This window comes from Lissotriton helveticus, chromosome 10 (genome assembly GCF_964261635.1).
Source record: "Lissotriton helveticus chromosome 10, aLisHel1.1, whole genome shotgun sequence".
Lineage (NCBI taxonomy): Eukaryota > Metazoa > Chordata > Amphibia > Caudata > Salamandridae > Lissotriton > Lissotriton helveticus.
The window spans coordinates 160,881,283-160,898,199 of record NC_136071.1 but is presented as its reverse complement, the minus strand read 5'-3'; positions in this window follow the sequence as shown (position 1 = coordinate 160,898,199).

The following is a 16,917-nucleotide window of genomic DNA, read 5'->3' as shown; positions in this document are numbered from 1 at the left end:
CCTTTCGGCACCCTGGCACCCGGGAATTTGCATTTGCAATTTGCGATTCTCTATTCGAGAATCGCAAATTGCGAATATCTCCCCATTCATTCCTATGGGCCTCTAGGCCCATAGGAATGAATGGGGAGGTATTCCTTAATTGTGAATCGCAATTTGCAATTCGCAATTAAGGAATATGTAGGATTCGCAAAATTATTTGCTAATCCTACATAAATAGCATTTTGCGATTCTCTAATAGCGATTCGCAAATAATCGCTATTTGAGAATCGCAAAAAGACTTTTTGATACATATGGCCCTAAGTCTTTAATGAAATCCATATTCTCTAGTCATGTTGATAGGAGAATTGCAATTTCATTACAAAACCGGAGGCTACCATTATGCATGTTGGTAGCCATGTAAGACATCAGACATATGAGCGATTGGTTTGCAATAGTGATGAGCAAAAGTTCTAGAATTAGACCAATTAGCAGCTTTAAGGATATCATCCAACTTACCTCCAGACCCGAAGGATTTACTGGCCATTGCACCTCTGATGGAACATGGTTTAAAAATATTCAGATCGATACCAGCTAGGTTCATAACAATTTTAACCCACCTAGCAATAGAGGCAGAGGAAATAGCTTTGTGAGGTTTAACAAAGGAGATACGTAATTGATTCACACCAGAGGGACAAAGAACATTAATTCTGAGATCGTATTCTTTCATACAGTCAACAACACAACGTTTTTTGTATAAATCAAAACGTGGGTAAAAGATAGAATCAGACATAGTCTTGGTTCTTCTATACATTTCAAATTTAACTCCAAACATGTCATAGGATCTATTCGAGATATCAAGAGCTTTAACATCTGAGACCCTGCTCCAAGATATTAGACAAAGTAGTGAAGCGAGTTTAATGGAAATGTTCATTCTGTTCAAAAGGGAGTTATCAGGCCAACTAGAAAAGAGATTAAGGATTAAATTGACATCCCAGAGAGATTGGTATCTTGGTTTAGGAGGTCTCCTTAGTCTAATACTTTTAAGAACTCTACAAATAAGCAACCCAGAGTCTCATGGAATGTGTTGACATTGCCATTCACCCAGGGTGGTTTGCGGGCCCTGTATTTTGAGCTTTATGCCTACAGCGCACAGGCGCAATACCTACATTTCTTGCATCACCCGACACCCTATCAACCCCATGTGGCAATAGAAATTGATAGAGTGGCTCCCGTTCCGCTGAACATAGCAGTATACCAGCCTTATAAAAGGCCACATTTGAAAATAGACATGGTGGAAACAACACAATTGGCGTGGAGAGGGATTGCATTGGAGAAAGGGGGAGATCTATACCCGGATGGGATGTTCATGACACTGCAACAGATGTGTAACGTACAGTTGCCGGCGGCATCGGACATGCTATTGTACTACCAGATTAGGGCCGCATGCCGAGCTAGATATAAGACTTTTCCTCAGGAGCCTCCTGGGTTACCAGCATCAGAGAATGTGCTGTCCAACCCTTCTCCTCGTAAATTAATTACACTTATTTACAGTATAACGCAAGGGGAGTCGCCTATTGTAGTGTCTAAGTCTAAAGCGGAATGGGAAAGGGACACTAACTTAGTGATCACAGAAAAACAGTGGCAATTCTGTTGCTCGCAATTAGAAAACTTCTCACCAAATTATAGATTGCGGATAATCCACTTCAACTTTTTACACAGACTATATCGTTCACCTTTGCAATCGCAAACTTACGGCCATGCTACTGTTGGCAAAACGTCAAGTGGCAATGCACTGGAAGAAGCAGCAGCCTCCCACGGTAGATGCATGGGTGAATACTGTGGTTTATTGTAAGGATAGCTATCCCACTACTGGGAATTAATGCCCAGCAGATCCAGCCCTGCTGACATTTCGAAACTCTTTGTGACCTGGCTGGGTTTGGGTGGGTCCGACCTCCAAGAGGACCAGACCATTAGACATGACTAGTGCTTCTATGGAATAGCTGCTTACACTGGCACCTATGGATATAGGCTAATGTACATGATTTCAGGAAGAGGGCAAACGGAGACAAGTGTGAATAGAGTTTTTCGTGGGTCGACTTGACCAGGGTAACAATAGCAACACAACAACTAGGTTGGTGCAATGGTAATTCGGAGAAGGCAGGTGGGGAGGGAGGGGGGAGTTGGTTTTAAGTTAATACTCATAAATGTATACATATTAGTTATCAGAATATTTTGAAATAATTGCTGTTATTATTATAGACTGCGTGACACAAGTATTATATATTGCTGCCGGCCCGTTGGGTTGTAGGCGTGAGAGCTGTGTACTGGATTCCCCGCGCACATATAATTTATGCTGCCGGCCTCCAGGTTGTGGACAAACAGCTGTGTAAAATGTGTTACAAGTAATACAACATTTTTAAAAAACCTCTACAAATAATGGGATTTTTACCTACCGTTTTACTGTTGATCAGAGCATGGCCTGCGGAAATAGCTGATCTATAACAATTTATAAATCTACTAGCTTACCCGTCGCACGTTGCTGCGATCTCATTAGAAAGGAAATTCAAGGAAACTCGTTATGATAACATTTAATTTACATTGTGTCATTTTAATTGAAACGTATTAATTTCAAAATGGAAAACATTTCAAAGTGTTGTTTTAATTCTATTTATTTATTTGAGTGCTTGTGGATACACAATATTTTTTTGTTTTTCCGTCTGGTGCGTACACGAATAAATCAGAAGGTTTTCCTTCGCGTGAGCTGGCCACATACAGTTGTCCATGTGAGAAGCAAAGATTCTCCAAAACTAGTCCACACACTTGCAGTGATTGTCCTTGTGCTTTGTTGATGGTTATTGCGAAAGCGAGTCTCACCAGAAACTGTAAACGTTTGAATTCAAAAGGCATATCTGTTGGGATCATTGGAATACGTGACAACAGTACATCTTCCCCCTTGAATTTCCCATTCAAAATTGTAGCTTCAATGACATTGTTCATCATCTTTTTCACCGAAAGTCTTGTACTGTTGCAAAGTCGTGGTGGATTGATGTTTCGGAGAAGAAATATCGCGCGTCAATTTTCAATGTTAAAATGTGCGGTGGCATACCTGGCAAATCCAGTGAATTCAAGAATTCCATTGGGTAATTGACAACTTCATCTTGATTCACCACAGTATCAATTGACTTATACGTTGTCGCTTCGCCTGGTATTCCGTAAATGGAAAAATTCCATTATTCGAAAGATTATGAGGGCCCTGGGGGGCCCGATATTTCAAAAAATTTTATGCCAGAAACCTTCGCATGAGTGTACTCAACAACTTCACAAAGTTTCATGGCGATCGGATGAATGGTGTAGTAATGCATATACCAGAAACCTTTGTGGGAGTGTACTCAACAACTTCCCAAAGTTTCATGGCGTTTGGATGAATGGTGTAGTAATGCATATGCCAGAAACCTTCGCGGGAGTGTACTCAACAACTTCCCAAAGTTTCATGGCGATCGGATGAATGTTGTAGTAATGCATATGCCAGAAACCTTCGCAGGAGTGTACTCAACAACTTCCCAAAGTTTCATGGCGATCGGATGAATGGTGTAGTAATGCATAAAGGACAAACAAACAGACAGACAGACATACATTCGTTTTTATATATATAGATAACTAAGGCATCTTTCACCACAAGAAAGTTAATTATATCAACTATAGGTGCCTCCACGGAATCCAGGTTCCTTTCCAGGCACCAACGAAACCAGACTTTCCAAATGTTGCTGTACCGGTAGTGTGTACCAGGGGCCCATGATTCACTGAGGAGAGTTGAAGCTGTTGACGAACATCCAGCAAGATCATTTGATCTCCTGACACTCTCTAGGCAAGAAGGTTCAAGTTCCCAGTTTGAACAAGAGTGTAAATTTGACTGTCTATGTCTGTAAGAAGGTCTACGAGGAAAGGAATTAGGAAGGGGAGATCGTAAGTCAGTTCTAGGGCAGTAGGGAACCAGGCTTGGGATGGCCAAAAGGGGGTTATCAGGACAATTGAAGAGCATTGATGTCTCACTTTCTGCAGGACTCTCTGGATCATGGCAAATGGAGGGAAGGTATAAGCATTGATCCCTTCCCAAGATTGGAGAAATGCGTTTACCGCTAGAGCACCCGGGTCTGGCATCCAGCTGTAATAATTCTCCAATTGGAATGTTAGTCTGCTCGTGAATAGATCTATTTGGAAAGGATCCCCAAAATTGTTGAGGGAATTGAAGACAGACGTGTTGAGTTTCCAGTCACTGTAGTCTAAGAGGAACCTCGAGCTCCAATCTACACAAAGGTTGGATTTCCCCAAGAGATATTCTGCTCTCAGAGATTTTGTGTTCCAGACAGAAAATCCAAAGTTTCTTGGCTAGGTTGGAGAGGACTTCTGATTTGGTACCTCCCAAGTGGTTTATGTAGGCGACAGCGGACATGTTGTCCATTTTCAGAAATAACTGATCTGCCTTGAAGAGAGTGTTTGAAACTCATCAGAGCATAAAGCCCTGCGGTTAACTCTAGGTAATTGATGTGGTGAGAAGATTCTTCCTGAGCCCAAATTCCTCCAGTGTTTTGATCCAGGAGACAAGCACCCTAGCCATAAAGGCTCGCATCTGATTTCAAAATAAAACTGGCGCCGAACCATGCGTCCAAATTGTCTAACCACCAGGTCAGTTCTAAAATGGCTTCCTGGTTCAAGCAAACATGGTCTCCGTACCAGAGGCCTGATCTCAGAGCCCTTGATTTTATTCTTTGAATGGCTCGATAATTTAGGGGGCCCGGAAAAATAGCCTGAATAGAAGAAGAGAGAAGGCCCAGCAGTCTGGCTAGTTCTCTTAAAGAAAAATTTTGTTGCTTCAGGACATGTCTTATCTCTCCTGATTTTAGAAATCTTCTATAGAGGAAGAAGAAGAAGGCAATTTGTGGGGTCTACGGTGAAACCCAGGAAATCCATAGTCTTTGAGGGAGATAGTATCGATTTCTCCTAGTTAATGATAAATCCCAGGCTTTCTAAAAGGTCTACAACAGTTTTCAGATCTTGGATAATTTGAGTGTGATCTTGAGGCAGGATAAGGATGTTTCCTAGGTAGATGATGAGATGAATACCTTTTTCTCTTAAAGATGAGGCGACTGTTCTCATTACCTTGGTGAAACATCAATGGGCTGAGGAGAGGCCGAAGTGAAGGGCTTGGACTCGAAAGAGACGGTTTTTCCAAATAAACTGAAGGAAGGGTTGATGTTCCTCTTCCATTGGAATGGTAAAGTAGGCATCTTTCAGATCTAATTTGACTAACCAGTCCCCTTCCAATAAAAGGCCTCTAAGAAGATGGATGCCTTCCATCTTGAAATGTCCCTAAACAAGGTATTTGCTAAGTTCCCTCAGGTTTATGACGGGTCTCCAACCTTTGTCCTTTTTTTCTACAACGAAAGGAGTGCTTATAAACCTCAGAAATTCCATAGGGACTTCTATAATTGCACCTTTCTGAAGCATTGAGGAGATCTCCTCCTCTATTATTTTTTCCTGAGCTAAAGTGAGGGGAACTTTCTTGGGAAGTGAGTTTTGAATTAGAATTTGTGTGAAATCTATAGAAAATCCGACCACGGTATTTAAAACCCAAGGGTCTTGAGTAATGAGTTTGCAGTTGAGGTAGAAGAATTTCAGTCTGCCTCCCACTTTTGGTGAAGAAAGAGGGGGAGGATAAGGGAAAGAGGTACTCACTCTGAGGGTTGGTGTCGGCAGATGCTCCTCTCGCTCTGAATCCTCTTGAACGGAAGCCCCTTCCTCTTGGGGGGTAGAATTAAGGTTGATTGGAGGGTTGGTATCCTCTTCCACCTTAGCCTCTGGATCTCGAATAGGGTCTGCGGTTGAAGCGGCCAGAAGATTGGCCCCTTCTTCTGGCCCTTCCAAAAAGGTTCTTGGAATTGAAGACCCTTTTTATATTCTGATGGGTTTTGTCCAATGCCGTAAATGTAGATACATATTTACAAAGGCTTTTAATTAAGTCTTCCCCGAAAAGTAAACCTTTAGGACTAAGAGAGGGTTCCTTGTGAGCCAAATCACTTAGTTTTGGGCCAATCTTGGTTTAGACTACTCTTCTCCTCTCTGAGTTAAGGCCTGTATTTGCATTGCCCAGTAAAACTAGGGCCCTTTGACTCCAACCCCAAATTAAATGGGTGTTCAGAGGGCAGCCATTAAGGTAGCTCCCTTCGGCAGCATCAACGATTTTAGTTAACCTCTTCCATGCTCATGACGAGCTGAGCTCGTCATGAGCCACGGCGCTCCGGTGCTCATGACGAGCTCAGCTCGTCATGAGCCGTGGAACTTCACAAGCGGGGATAATTCCCCTGCTGTGCTGAGCGTTCCACGGCAGGTAATGCACCTGTGACGAGCTGAGCTCATCATGAGCACCGGAGCGCCGCAGCTCATGACGAGCTCAGCTCGTCATGAGCATGGGGGCGCTGTGCGCGCCCCCTCCCCCCAGCACAGCGGGGGATTAACCCCCGCAGCGAAGGGATTAAAGGTCCTAGAATGTCCAAGTCTTGGAAGATTTTAAGGGACCTCTCTAAGCCCTTTCTAGGTTCTCTACCAGGGGCGGTTGGGGACTTTTCCAAATGGTGGGGCGTAAAAGTTGGGGGGGAGAGCACTGCTATTTACAACCTGAAAACAAACTTTTCTTTTCCTAAAACTCATCGACCTGGATCGCCCAACCCTCTCAGCACTACATTACCTGCGCCAAGAAGCCAGTGACATAAACCATAAAGTCCACTGTGACTGTCAAAAATTCCTGACAGGCTAGTGATGCTAAAAAGCCTGTGGGGATGTAGAAGAGTCAGTTATGTGGCAGGTCTATGCCCCCCACTGTAGGGACCGATTAGCGGCCCCATACCATCAGCTGATTTCACTGAGGCTCAAGAAGACTAACCTGAATAACTGTACCCCAGGCTAGATGCCTTACATGGGTTAGGGACAATTGAGCGTTCTACAGATTCCCTTAAAACCCAGCAGATGAAGTGAACTAACAAGTATTGGTAAAGCCACATGGCCTCACCCACAAGAGCTATTGACATTCTCAATATTATTTTTACATATTGTACAACAGCGCAGTTGAAAGTCTAAAAAAGCACACTGATGTGGCAGCGCTCCATGTCAGTTCTTTTTTTGTATAACTCTCATGCATAATGCACAGCAGCCACTCTGTTGTACATGCGTAAAATAACATTGACATCACCGATAGCTGTCCTTAAAAGCATTTTGTCAGTCATGTTGAACAGCAACAAGGCGACTGTGCGGCATGACTGAAAGTAAATTTAAAAAGCGCTATAATTCGGCCTGCGCTGGCCATCCCACGGCGCCTTTTTTCACATTTATTTAAAAAATGCATTCATCACAATGAACAGTTGCTGCAAAATAGTTTAGTGTTCAGATAAAACAAGTAATTTCAAAATGTATCTTAATAATAATAACACGATCAGATTTTCTCGAGCTCTTTTTAAACTTTTTGTGTTGCACGAAAATAACACTCCATAACTCAGCTGGTGGTAGCACATTTTCTGTGAATATACATCTTTTTCACCATTAAGCCTCAAATGTCTCAATGAATTAAAGCTGTATCCTGATCCGTGCAGCCTTTAGATTTGCTAATTAACCAATATCACACATTTACATTTCTTTCTGGTACCTGGCATACTCTCAGATTGATAGCACAGGATCCCTCCCTGTCCTAATCAGCCAGAGGCACTTCATTTTTGATATTAACAGTTCAGGAATGCTTGTTTGGTTTTGTTAAAACACTAATTAGGGGAAAGACGTAACAGAAGTTTCCCTGGTCTTCCTTGCCTTTGACCTGTCAGACATGATTACGTGTCTCATTCCTACTTCCGAGCTCCCAAGTATGTCACGGTATTAAAAAGTGTGCTACAACCATTTAGTCTTGAATGTATTTAACAAGAAATATGAAACATGGCCTCCTATTTAATCATAGTAAACATGAGGCCCATTTCTTCCAGTTTTTTATTAGTGCCAACATGGCCCGTGGGCATTGCAGCACTTTACATGAGCGACGTCATATTATGCATGGTCAGATTAATTTTTCCATTACAGGTTCATGAAGATTAAAGGATTTGTGCAAAAACACAGGACCTATCAGACCACGCAGGAACTTTAACCAAGTTCCCCATTTTCAAACGCGGCCATTCTGGCAGTGACGCAACATCCTCCCATTCAACACAACTTAACGCTAAAGGAATGCTGCAAGCTACCAATGTTGTGAATGTATTTATTGCAATTTAATGGTCTTTACGAAGTGTTCTGTTCTCTTACCCGAGCCTTCCACTGTGAGACTACTACAGTAAATTCTTTGCACGCCAGTGCTGGTTTCCCTCCTGAACAACAAACAACCTGCTGCGTGCTGATTATCACAAAACTGAACTCGGAGCTGTGTAGCCTAAATCAACAGCCCACTCCCCCAGCTTCTATTGTCCAATCAGGAGGCTTAGTATTGCACACATGAAGGGAGTGCTTCTGCAGTTGGTGCCACCCACTTTACTATGTCTATGTAGCCCAGCCCTGCCCCTTACTATTTCGTTCAATGGCGCTCTGCTGAAAATGCCTGGGCTATGGCATAAGCACCCTATTTAAAAGTTAATTATTTCTGCTTCCTCTGGCCACTCTCACTATGCTGACATCACTCTACTCTTGTGTGCCTCGAGGGTGAGCAATAGCCCTTGCCCCCGCCCAGGATATGCGCAGGACTCATCTCTGACCTGAGTGACCTCACTCCTTCCTTTAAAAAAAAAAACTAGACTTTGTTTTGGAATTAGAATGAAAGAAGCAGTGAGTGCTTAATTTAAAACTGGTCCACATGGTGTACACATTCTCTCTGTTCTCCCGGATGCTAGTAGGGCAACACCCTTTTTGCCCATTAAGACCAGCCCCCACTGGGGTCGAGATTTGGGGTCTGGCAAACTCTACCCTAGATTGAATGTCTAGAGCATTCTGCTCTTTAAGGTTGCGGGCCTCCCTCTCCAAAGGGTTCCTTAGCCATTTTGCAATAAATTTGCATTCATGATCATGGGGGGTCCACTCAACTCCTGGATTGTTTAATATTAAAAGGAGAAAACATCTCCTCTCCCAGGGGGTCAATGATACTATTTTTTGAGGAAGAAGGTAGGTTGTCATCAAAGAGATGGGAATCAATATTTTGTTCGTCCTCACTAAGGTCAAGGATATATTCATCCCGAAATTCAGAGGCATTATCATCATGGTCGTTGACATGAAAGTTGTCATCATGTACATATTGGAGACCTCTTCATCACTATGAGCACCTTGATAGTTTGTGCCGCGCGGGAGACCCATATAGTTTGTGCCGCTGAGGACACCTTTCAAAGTCGTGCCGCTAAGGACACCTGAAATGTTCGAGGTGCGGGGACCTCCTGTAAATCTCGAGGTGCCAAGACCTCCTGTAGTGCTCTTTGGGGTACATTCAATATTTTTTGTCTTTTTAGATTTCTTACCCCTTGTTTCAGTGAGACCGTTCTCATCTGTCAGGTCAAGTTTGGGGGTGTCATTCTCCTCAGAAGGGAATGATCTTTTGGAGGCCATAACCTGGGATAGTGTTGAGAACATGCAGGATCTCATTTCCTTATGGATTAGACTTTTAATTGCCTCATTATTAATACCAGATTCAGAGGCGCTAGCCTGATCTGAGTCTCTGTCAGACATAGTGTAATAAATATTCCCCTTTCTTTCTTTTTTTGTATGACCTTTTAATTTTTTAATTTTTTAGTTTTCATATATCAAATATAACCCCTTTTTTTATATTAAATGAGGATTGGTAATAAGAAAAAGGGGGGGTTGAAAAAGGCTATATGGAGACGGTTCAGTAGGACAAGAGAGACTCAGTAAAGGAAAACACTCAGTAGAGTGAAGAACAGGTAAATAGAGGGTTAAACTTCTTTTATATAAATTGAGCGTTGACCTAAAATGTGCCAAAACGGGTAAAACAGCCGGTCTGCGTGATGAGCAACTGCTTATGTGCTCGAGCACGATCAGCTGTTGTTAGGACGCTTGCAAATGAAGAGAAAAGAGCCTTGGCAACGCGGGGACGGTGCGCAAGCGTTGCCAAGGACCATTCCTCTAACGGTGCTCGGAAGCGCTGAGAGGAAGGGATTCATCGAGGAAAGCTTCGTTAAGTGCACGCGTAATGAAAATAAGGGGATAAAACGTTAAAACGCTTGCCCAAAGTCAAAAGCGGGAGAAAAGGTTGGAGGTGAGTGACGCGCTCACCGCGAGTGGAGAACGAGTTGAAAGACACGCTCCACTGCAGGCAATAAAAACGCGGATAGTACAAACATACACAGGATTAGACACTGAGAGGGGTCAGCAAAAGCATTGGCAAGGTCGGGAGCCGGCCTCCATAAATTTGAGGTCGGGTGACCAAGTACAGAACTGAATAAAGCGCAAAAGACAAGCAATAACAAGATATGTATACAGTAAGGTTGTCAATGAAAAGGCAATAACAGATAAAAGACAATTAAATCAAGTTAAATCAGTTATATAGGACACCCAGTAGGAGTAAAAAGGATTAGAACTTATCTGCTTGGAGCCGCATTTAAAAGAGGCTTATTGTTATGTGCTCATGCCTTTTATCTTTGCTAATGTTCTTTTATGGAACTTTGCTTTATGATGTATCCGGCTGCTTTGGTCTGCATTAAAAGGGATATGCATAATGGTAGCCTCTGGCCTTGTAATGAAATTACGTCATCTGCATAGAGCGATATTACCTGCAAACTATTTCCAAGGCACAGTTCCCGGTGTGAGTGCAGCCCCTTCACTAGCAGGACAGGGGCTCTATGGCGAGGGCAAAAATTAGTGGTGAGAGGAGGCAGCCCTGATGCGTGCCTCTGCTAATATAAAATAACTGACAGTAAAATCTATTTTCAAGGACTCTCGTTGTTGGATTAGTATATAACAGTTTAATTAATGAAAGAATATATTTTTCCAAGTCTGTGAAGTGTTTTCACCATAAACAGATACTCCAGTTAATCAAACGCTTTTTCAGTGTCGAGGAGGACTGCGACCGACAAGAGCCACGGGTCCACCCTGTGGAGAATAGTCATCAATGTCTGGAGTTTGAATGTAGTACAGCACTGCGGAATAAAGCCAGACAGGTCCAGCAACACTAAGGGCCAGATGTAGGAACCCTAATACCGGTCGGTAACGGCCGGAATTACCGAATTTCGGGGGTAACCGACCGGTAATAGGCATTTGGGATGTAGATGGATACATTTCAGATTCAGTAATTCACCGAATCGGTATTTAAGAATTCGGTAAATTACCGAATTCTTAAATACCGATTCCGTAAATCACAGAATCTGAAATGTAGGAAGCACTCAAGTGAGTGCTTTTCACCAGTAAGGATTCGTTATTTACCACGAACTACAAGTTGGTGGTAATTTACGAAAACCCTAAAAAAAGCAATTTTTTGCATTTAATAACAGTGCCATGTGGCAGACATAGGCCCATAGGAATGAATGGGAATTACCGAATCGGTATTTACTGATTCGGTAAAAGGGGGAAACATTCAAGGGTGGCAGGGTGTCACTTTGGCACCCTGCTGCACCTCTGAATTGTGCATGGGTGCACATGTGGCACACATACATGCCCTAAGGGCATGTATGTCTGCCACATGGCACTGTTATTAAATGCAAAAAATGGCTTTTTTTAGGGTTTTCGGAATTTACCACCAACTTGTAGTTGGTGGTAAATAACAAATCCTTACAGGTGAAAAGCACTCACTTGAGTGCTTCCTACATTTCAGATTCGGTAATTTACCGAATCGGTATTTAAGAATTCGGTAATTTACCGAATTCTTAAATACCAATTCGGTAAATTACCAAATCTGAAATGTAGCCACCTACATCCCAAATACCGATTCGCTAATTCCCATTCATTCCTATGGGCCTACAGGCCCATAGAAATGAATGGGAATTATCGAATCGGTATTTACCGATTCGGTAAATACCGAATCGCACCGATTCGGTAATACCTACAGAGTAATTACCTACATAGCATTTACCGATTCGAAAATACCGAATCGGTAAAATTCGGTATTTTAGAATCGGTAAATGTAGTTTACCTACATCTAGCCCTAAATAGTGCATCTGAGGCTGCAAGCGCTGCACCAGGATTTTGACAAATTTGTTATCAATATTAATTAGGGACAGTAGTCTATGGGAGGAGCAGTCAGCAGGGTCCTCTTGAGGTTTCAGTATTACCGTAATAACTGCCTTCATAGTGGTGGGTGGCGCTGTTTGTTCCTAATCACCTAATTAGACATATCCATGAGTCTTGGAGCAAGTATATCTGTATATGTTTTTCAAAATACGGCTGGTAATCCATCTCCTCCCGGAGCCTTACCTGTGGAAAGGCTCTTAACGGCTTGCCTAACATCCTCCAATGTTATGGGGGAGTTCAGCAATTCACGCGCCTCGCCATCAGACCAAGCCAGGGCACCTCGATCCAGATATTCCAACAACTGAGGGCCACTGCTATGAACTGTGGAGGTATACAAATGTTCATAGTATTTGCTGAATTCATCCAGGATGGAGACTGGGTCAGTTATAACACCGACATCAGCAAAATTAAGATTGGTGGCTTGACTGGATGCACTTTCACTTCGAGTGATCCAGGCAAGGGTTTTGCGCGGCCTGTCTCCCTCCCCAAACTGTCTCACTCAGCCCTCATCCCAAGTATAGGACCTCCTAATCTACCTCTTCTCTGTATTCTAAAAGTGTCTCTTGGAGCTGGTCCAAAGGTGTCACATTTGGAGTGGCTGTGTTGCTAGTTTCTTATTGCCCAAGTTCCCTTTCCAGATGTAAAAGAGTAATGCGAATCTATTTAGGCACCTAAGAGATATTTGCGAGGCAGATGCCCTGAATATACGCCTTGAAGGTCTCCCATAACTTTGAAAATTCATCAACAGTGCGTTCCTTCAAGAGGTAATAGTCTAGTTAGGCCACCCTAACTTCCCCCAGGAATATTGAATCGTGTGAAGCGGTGATGGGGGATAGGACTATACAATATCATCAGTACAGGTGAATGGTCCAATAAAGTGCAGAAAAGTATGATCAGCCATATATCATGAAGAGAGGACATGTCATGCACCAAGGAGTAGAAAGCATAGTTGGCTATTGATGGGTATAGCTCTCTCCAAGCATCCCTCAAATCATAGAGGTACATTGAATGCAAGAGCGCTGAGGTAGCTTTCGAGGCTGGCTGCACCAATTCCGGAAGGCTATTGTGTAGTGTAGGGAACGTGATATGAAAATCACCTCTCCAAAGCACCAGCCACTTCCTATATTTAGAACACATATGTACGGTGTCATCAAGGAAAGTTGAATCATCCACATTTGACCGGTACATATTTAGTAGCAAATTTACCTGTCTCTCTAATATACCCGCCGTAGCCTCCACCCTCCCCGCCGCATCTGCAATGTTTTCTAACAACCGAAACCGAAAATGTATTGTCTTTAATTAGGGTTACCACTCACGGAGAGTAGGTTGAATGGGAAGAAAGGTAACAGTGTGTGCCCCAGGATGATGCAAATGTGGAGGTACTCATTGGGAAGCAGTGAGGTTCATGAAGCATGGCTACATCGATTTTATGCCAGTCCAAGTATGCAAGTAGTTGACAGGCTTTGCATTTGAGAAATGTGTAGAGTGCTCCTAGTTCTATAGATTGCCTACAGGAAGCATGCATTGTGTCTACTGTTTGATTAAGTGTGCACAGTCTGATCATGACCCCCAAATCAGTTATGGCAGTTGCAACAAAACCAACGACATCCTCATACCACCCCAACCACTGCCAACCCCAAATTTGAATGAATACCCAAAATATTCCAGGCAAATACCATGGGACCAGGCTTGTAGAACCCACAAACAAGAAAAGTGTGATCTATGCATGGGGGGGCTCGTCTATCATAAAGATACAAGGGAAAAGGAATAGCATTCTACCTTACGCCTTGTACTGCATGACACAAGAGCTCAGCGCTCACTCTGTGTGAGGTAAACATAAGCCATTGCCATTTTAAAATCAATTGTGTCAGCCACAGCCCTAGACTCACAGACAATATAGAACCAATCTGGAACCCAGAGCAGGGGAGCAGTAATATGTGTCAGGGGTTAAGCGCCAGTGTTCATTGGAGGCAGTGAGTGAGATATAGATAAATTGTTAATACTCAATCATTGTCGCTGAGGGTGGGGATCTGCGTAGCCGGCCGCCCCAGGACGACGCTGGGCTCACAGAGTCCAAGCACCAGCGCCAGCAGGGGGAATGTTTTGTTCAATAAATTCAAGAGCCGAGGCAGGCTGCAAGAAAAAAAAGGTTTTACCCCTTTATACAATTGGAAGTTTTGCTAGGAACAGCATGGGGTATTTCACTGCTCTGGCCCCAAGAGTCTTATTCCCCTCCCTAAAAGACCACCAGGCATCCTGCACTGCACGGCTGAGATTCGGGTAAATGGAAATTCAGGATACTTCAAAGTTTAGATTAGGTATTTTTCTATTCAGCCTTAATATGGTGTACCGATCTCTGTAATTAAGCAATCGTTCAATCATTGGCCTCGGGTATTGACTCTGTTTAGGGACTAGAGTTTGGTGTGCCCTCTCAACAATAAAGACCGCTGAGATCTTGTTGTGCCCAAACAGGTTATCCAGAAGGTCTTCCACAAAACTTTCCATGTTGATGCCAGCAGTTGCCTCATGCACCCCCATTATCTAAATACTATTATTCGTGTGGGATCTCCCTTCCAAGTCTTCCTTTTTGGCCCTGACTGCTTTCAATTCAAGCATAGCAATGATTAGATCACGGCTGATTCTGTTTCGCGTGTGTCTTCAAACTCTTAGATGCAGGTGTTAGCATCCTGCAGTCAAGTATCGTGTTTATCAACCCGCTCTTGGAACCTGTCTAATCTGGTAATGAGTGTGTCCATTTTGCAGTCAATAGTCCAAAGGCTTTCCTGCACTTCGGTAAACACGGCCACTACATTTACCCCTGATGTGTCTCCTTGAGGATTATCGCTTTTCAAAATGGAGTATAGCCTGGCGATGGGCAGTCTTAGCCATCGTGAAGGGGAGTATAATGCCCAGCTCTAGAAAAAGTACAAGAGAGAAAGAGGTTTGGCCCGTTCTGGTATTGATGGACTGAGACAATAAGGGTGCTGCAACGAGTCGCCAGAGCAGGCCCACCATGTATATACATTGTTTATTAGTCAATAAAACCATAAATACAGCACAGTACACAATACAAAGAAATAAAAAAAAGAGCAAAAAGAAGAAAAAATATATATATAAAAAACGTCATAAATCAACTTCAACCAGAAAACATCATATTATGGGCTTTACATTTTCTTTCAACCCTTCCTATCTATAGGAATAAAAATGCCAAATACAAGTGATAAAAGTCTCGAGATGACTTGATCAAGAGCTGACAATATCCCTGGTTAGAATAAGGTTAAAAGTTTGCAGAACTGTCAATTATCGTACTCCTAAATACACCAATATAGATGTTAAAGTTCTTGTGTGCAAATTCATGCAGCGAGAGTAGGTACTATGCTATTTGGACAATGGGTTTCAACCAAATATGGTCCCTAGATACAAGACTGTGCTTTATTAAAATGCAAATGCGCAAGACGAAAGTGCCAGGTTGAGTAAATTATTACCTTAGCAAGACGGGATAAGGAACAGCCACAATGGGGAACCCTAGCATCCCGACCTTGCAGTTTACATGCTCATGTAAATTTGCCTAAAAAAGAAATGCCGGGGTTGTCATGGCCTAAGATCAGGTTCCAGGACCCCCTCCCTCAAAGGGCCACGTTGACTAAATTATTACCATAGCAAGACAGGATAAAGAACAGCCACTATGGTGGACCTTAGCAGCCCGACCTTGCAGTTTACCTGCTCATGTAAATTTACCTAAAGAAATGCAGGGGTTGTCGCGGCCTAGGAACAGGTTCCAGGACCCCCTCCCGCTAAGTTCACTCAGTACTCAATATTATTGTTAAAAGATTTTAAAAATAGACAAAAACTGCACTAGTCTAATGTTCATCTTTGTATTAATTGGGTCCACTGACTCCACAAGTGCATTCCTAGAGGATCTGATTCCATGGTCAAGAAATTCCCGCCTCAGTAGGCTTCCATGTTGGTCCATCAGCATGGGCAGATGCATATATTGTGGAGCAAAGTCTCCGTCTCCTGATGACACAAAAGACAGGTTCAGACTTCGGATAGGGCACCAGTCATGGTGCTGCCAGCAGGAGCGATTCTCTTGGGATTGAGAGCAACAATAGTGCAGCAAGTAAGGTGGGGTAAAATCGAAAACCTATTCAGTGGGTCCGCTGGGGAGTTAGTCACTGTTCCACTTGGAATTCCGAATAAGGAGCCGCTAGCCCCCTCTATGCCTGCAGCGACCCCAACGGTGCCAACTGGCTGCTCAGCTCGCACACAACACAGCACCCCTCTGCAGCAGGGACCCCGCAAAATGAAAAGGGGGGGCCCTCGGCCCCCCCGCACGCATGGCGGCGCGGCGACCGTCTCACCCCCTTTCCCCTCGTGTCCTTCGACGGTGGGGGCGTGCCCTGGGGGCGCGGCCCACCGCCGATTGGCCGGCGCCCCTCCTGACCCGGATTCAATGGAGTGGTTCCGGGTCGGGGGGGGCGGGCGATAGGAGGGGCCACCCGGCCCCTCGGGAATAAGAGGTAGGGAGCGCCCAGGAGACCCCCTTGTCCCTGGACGCTCCCTCGCTGAACGTTGTGCCCCGCGTTCGGGGCTTCTTTGTTTTTGGTAATTTTCCCGCTTTATTTTGCAGGTATAACGAAGCGGTTCGTGGAGCCAGCTGAGCCGTCGTGGGATTGCCTGGATCGGCAT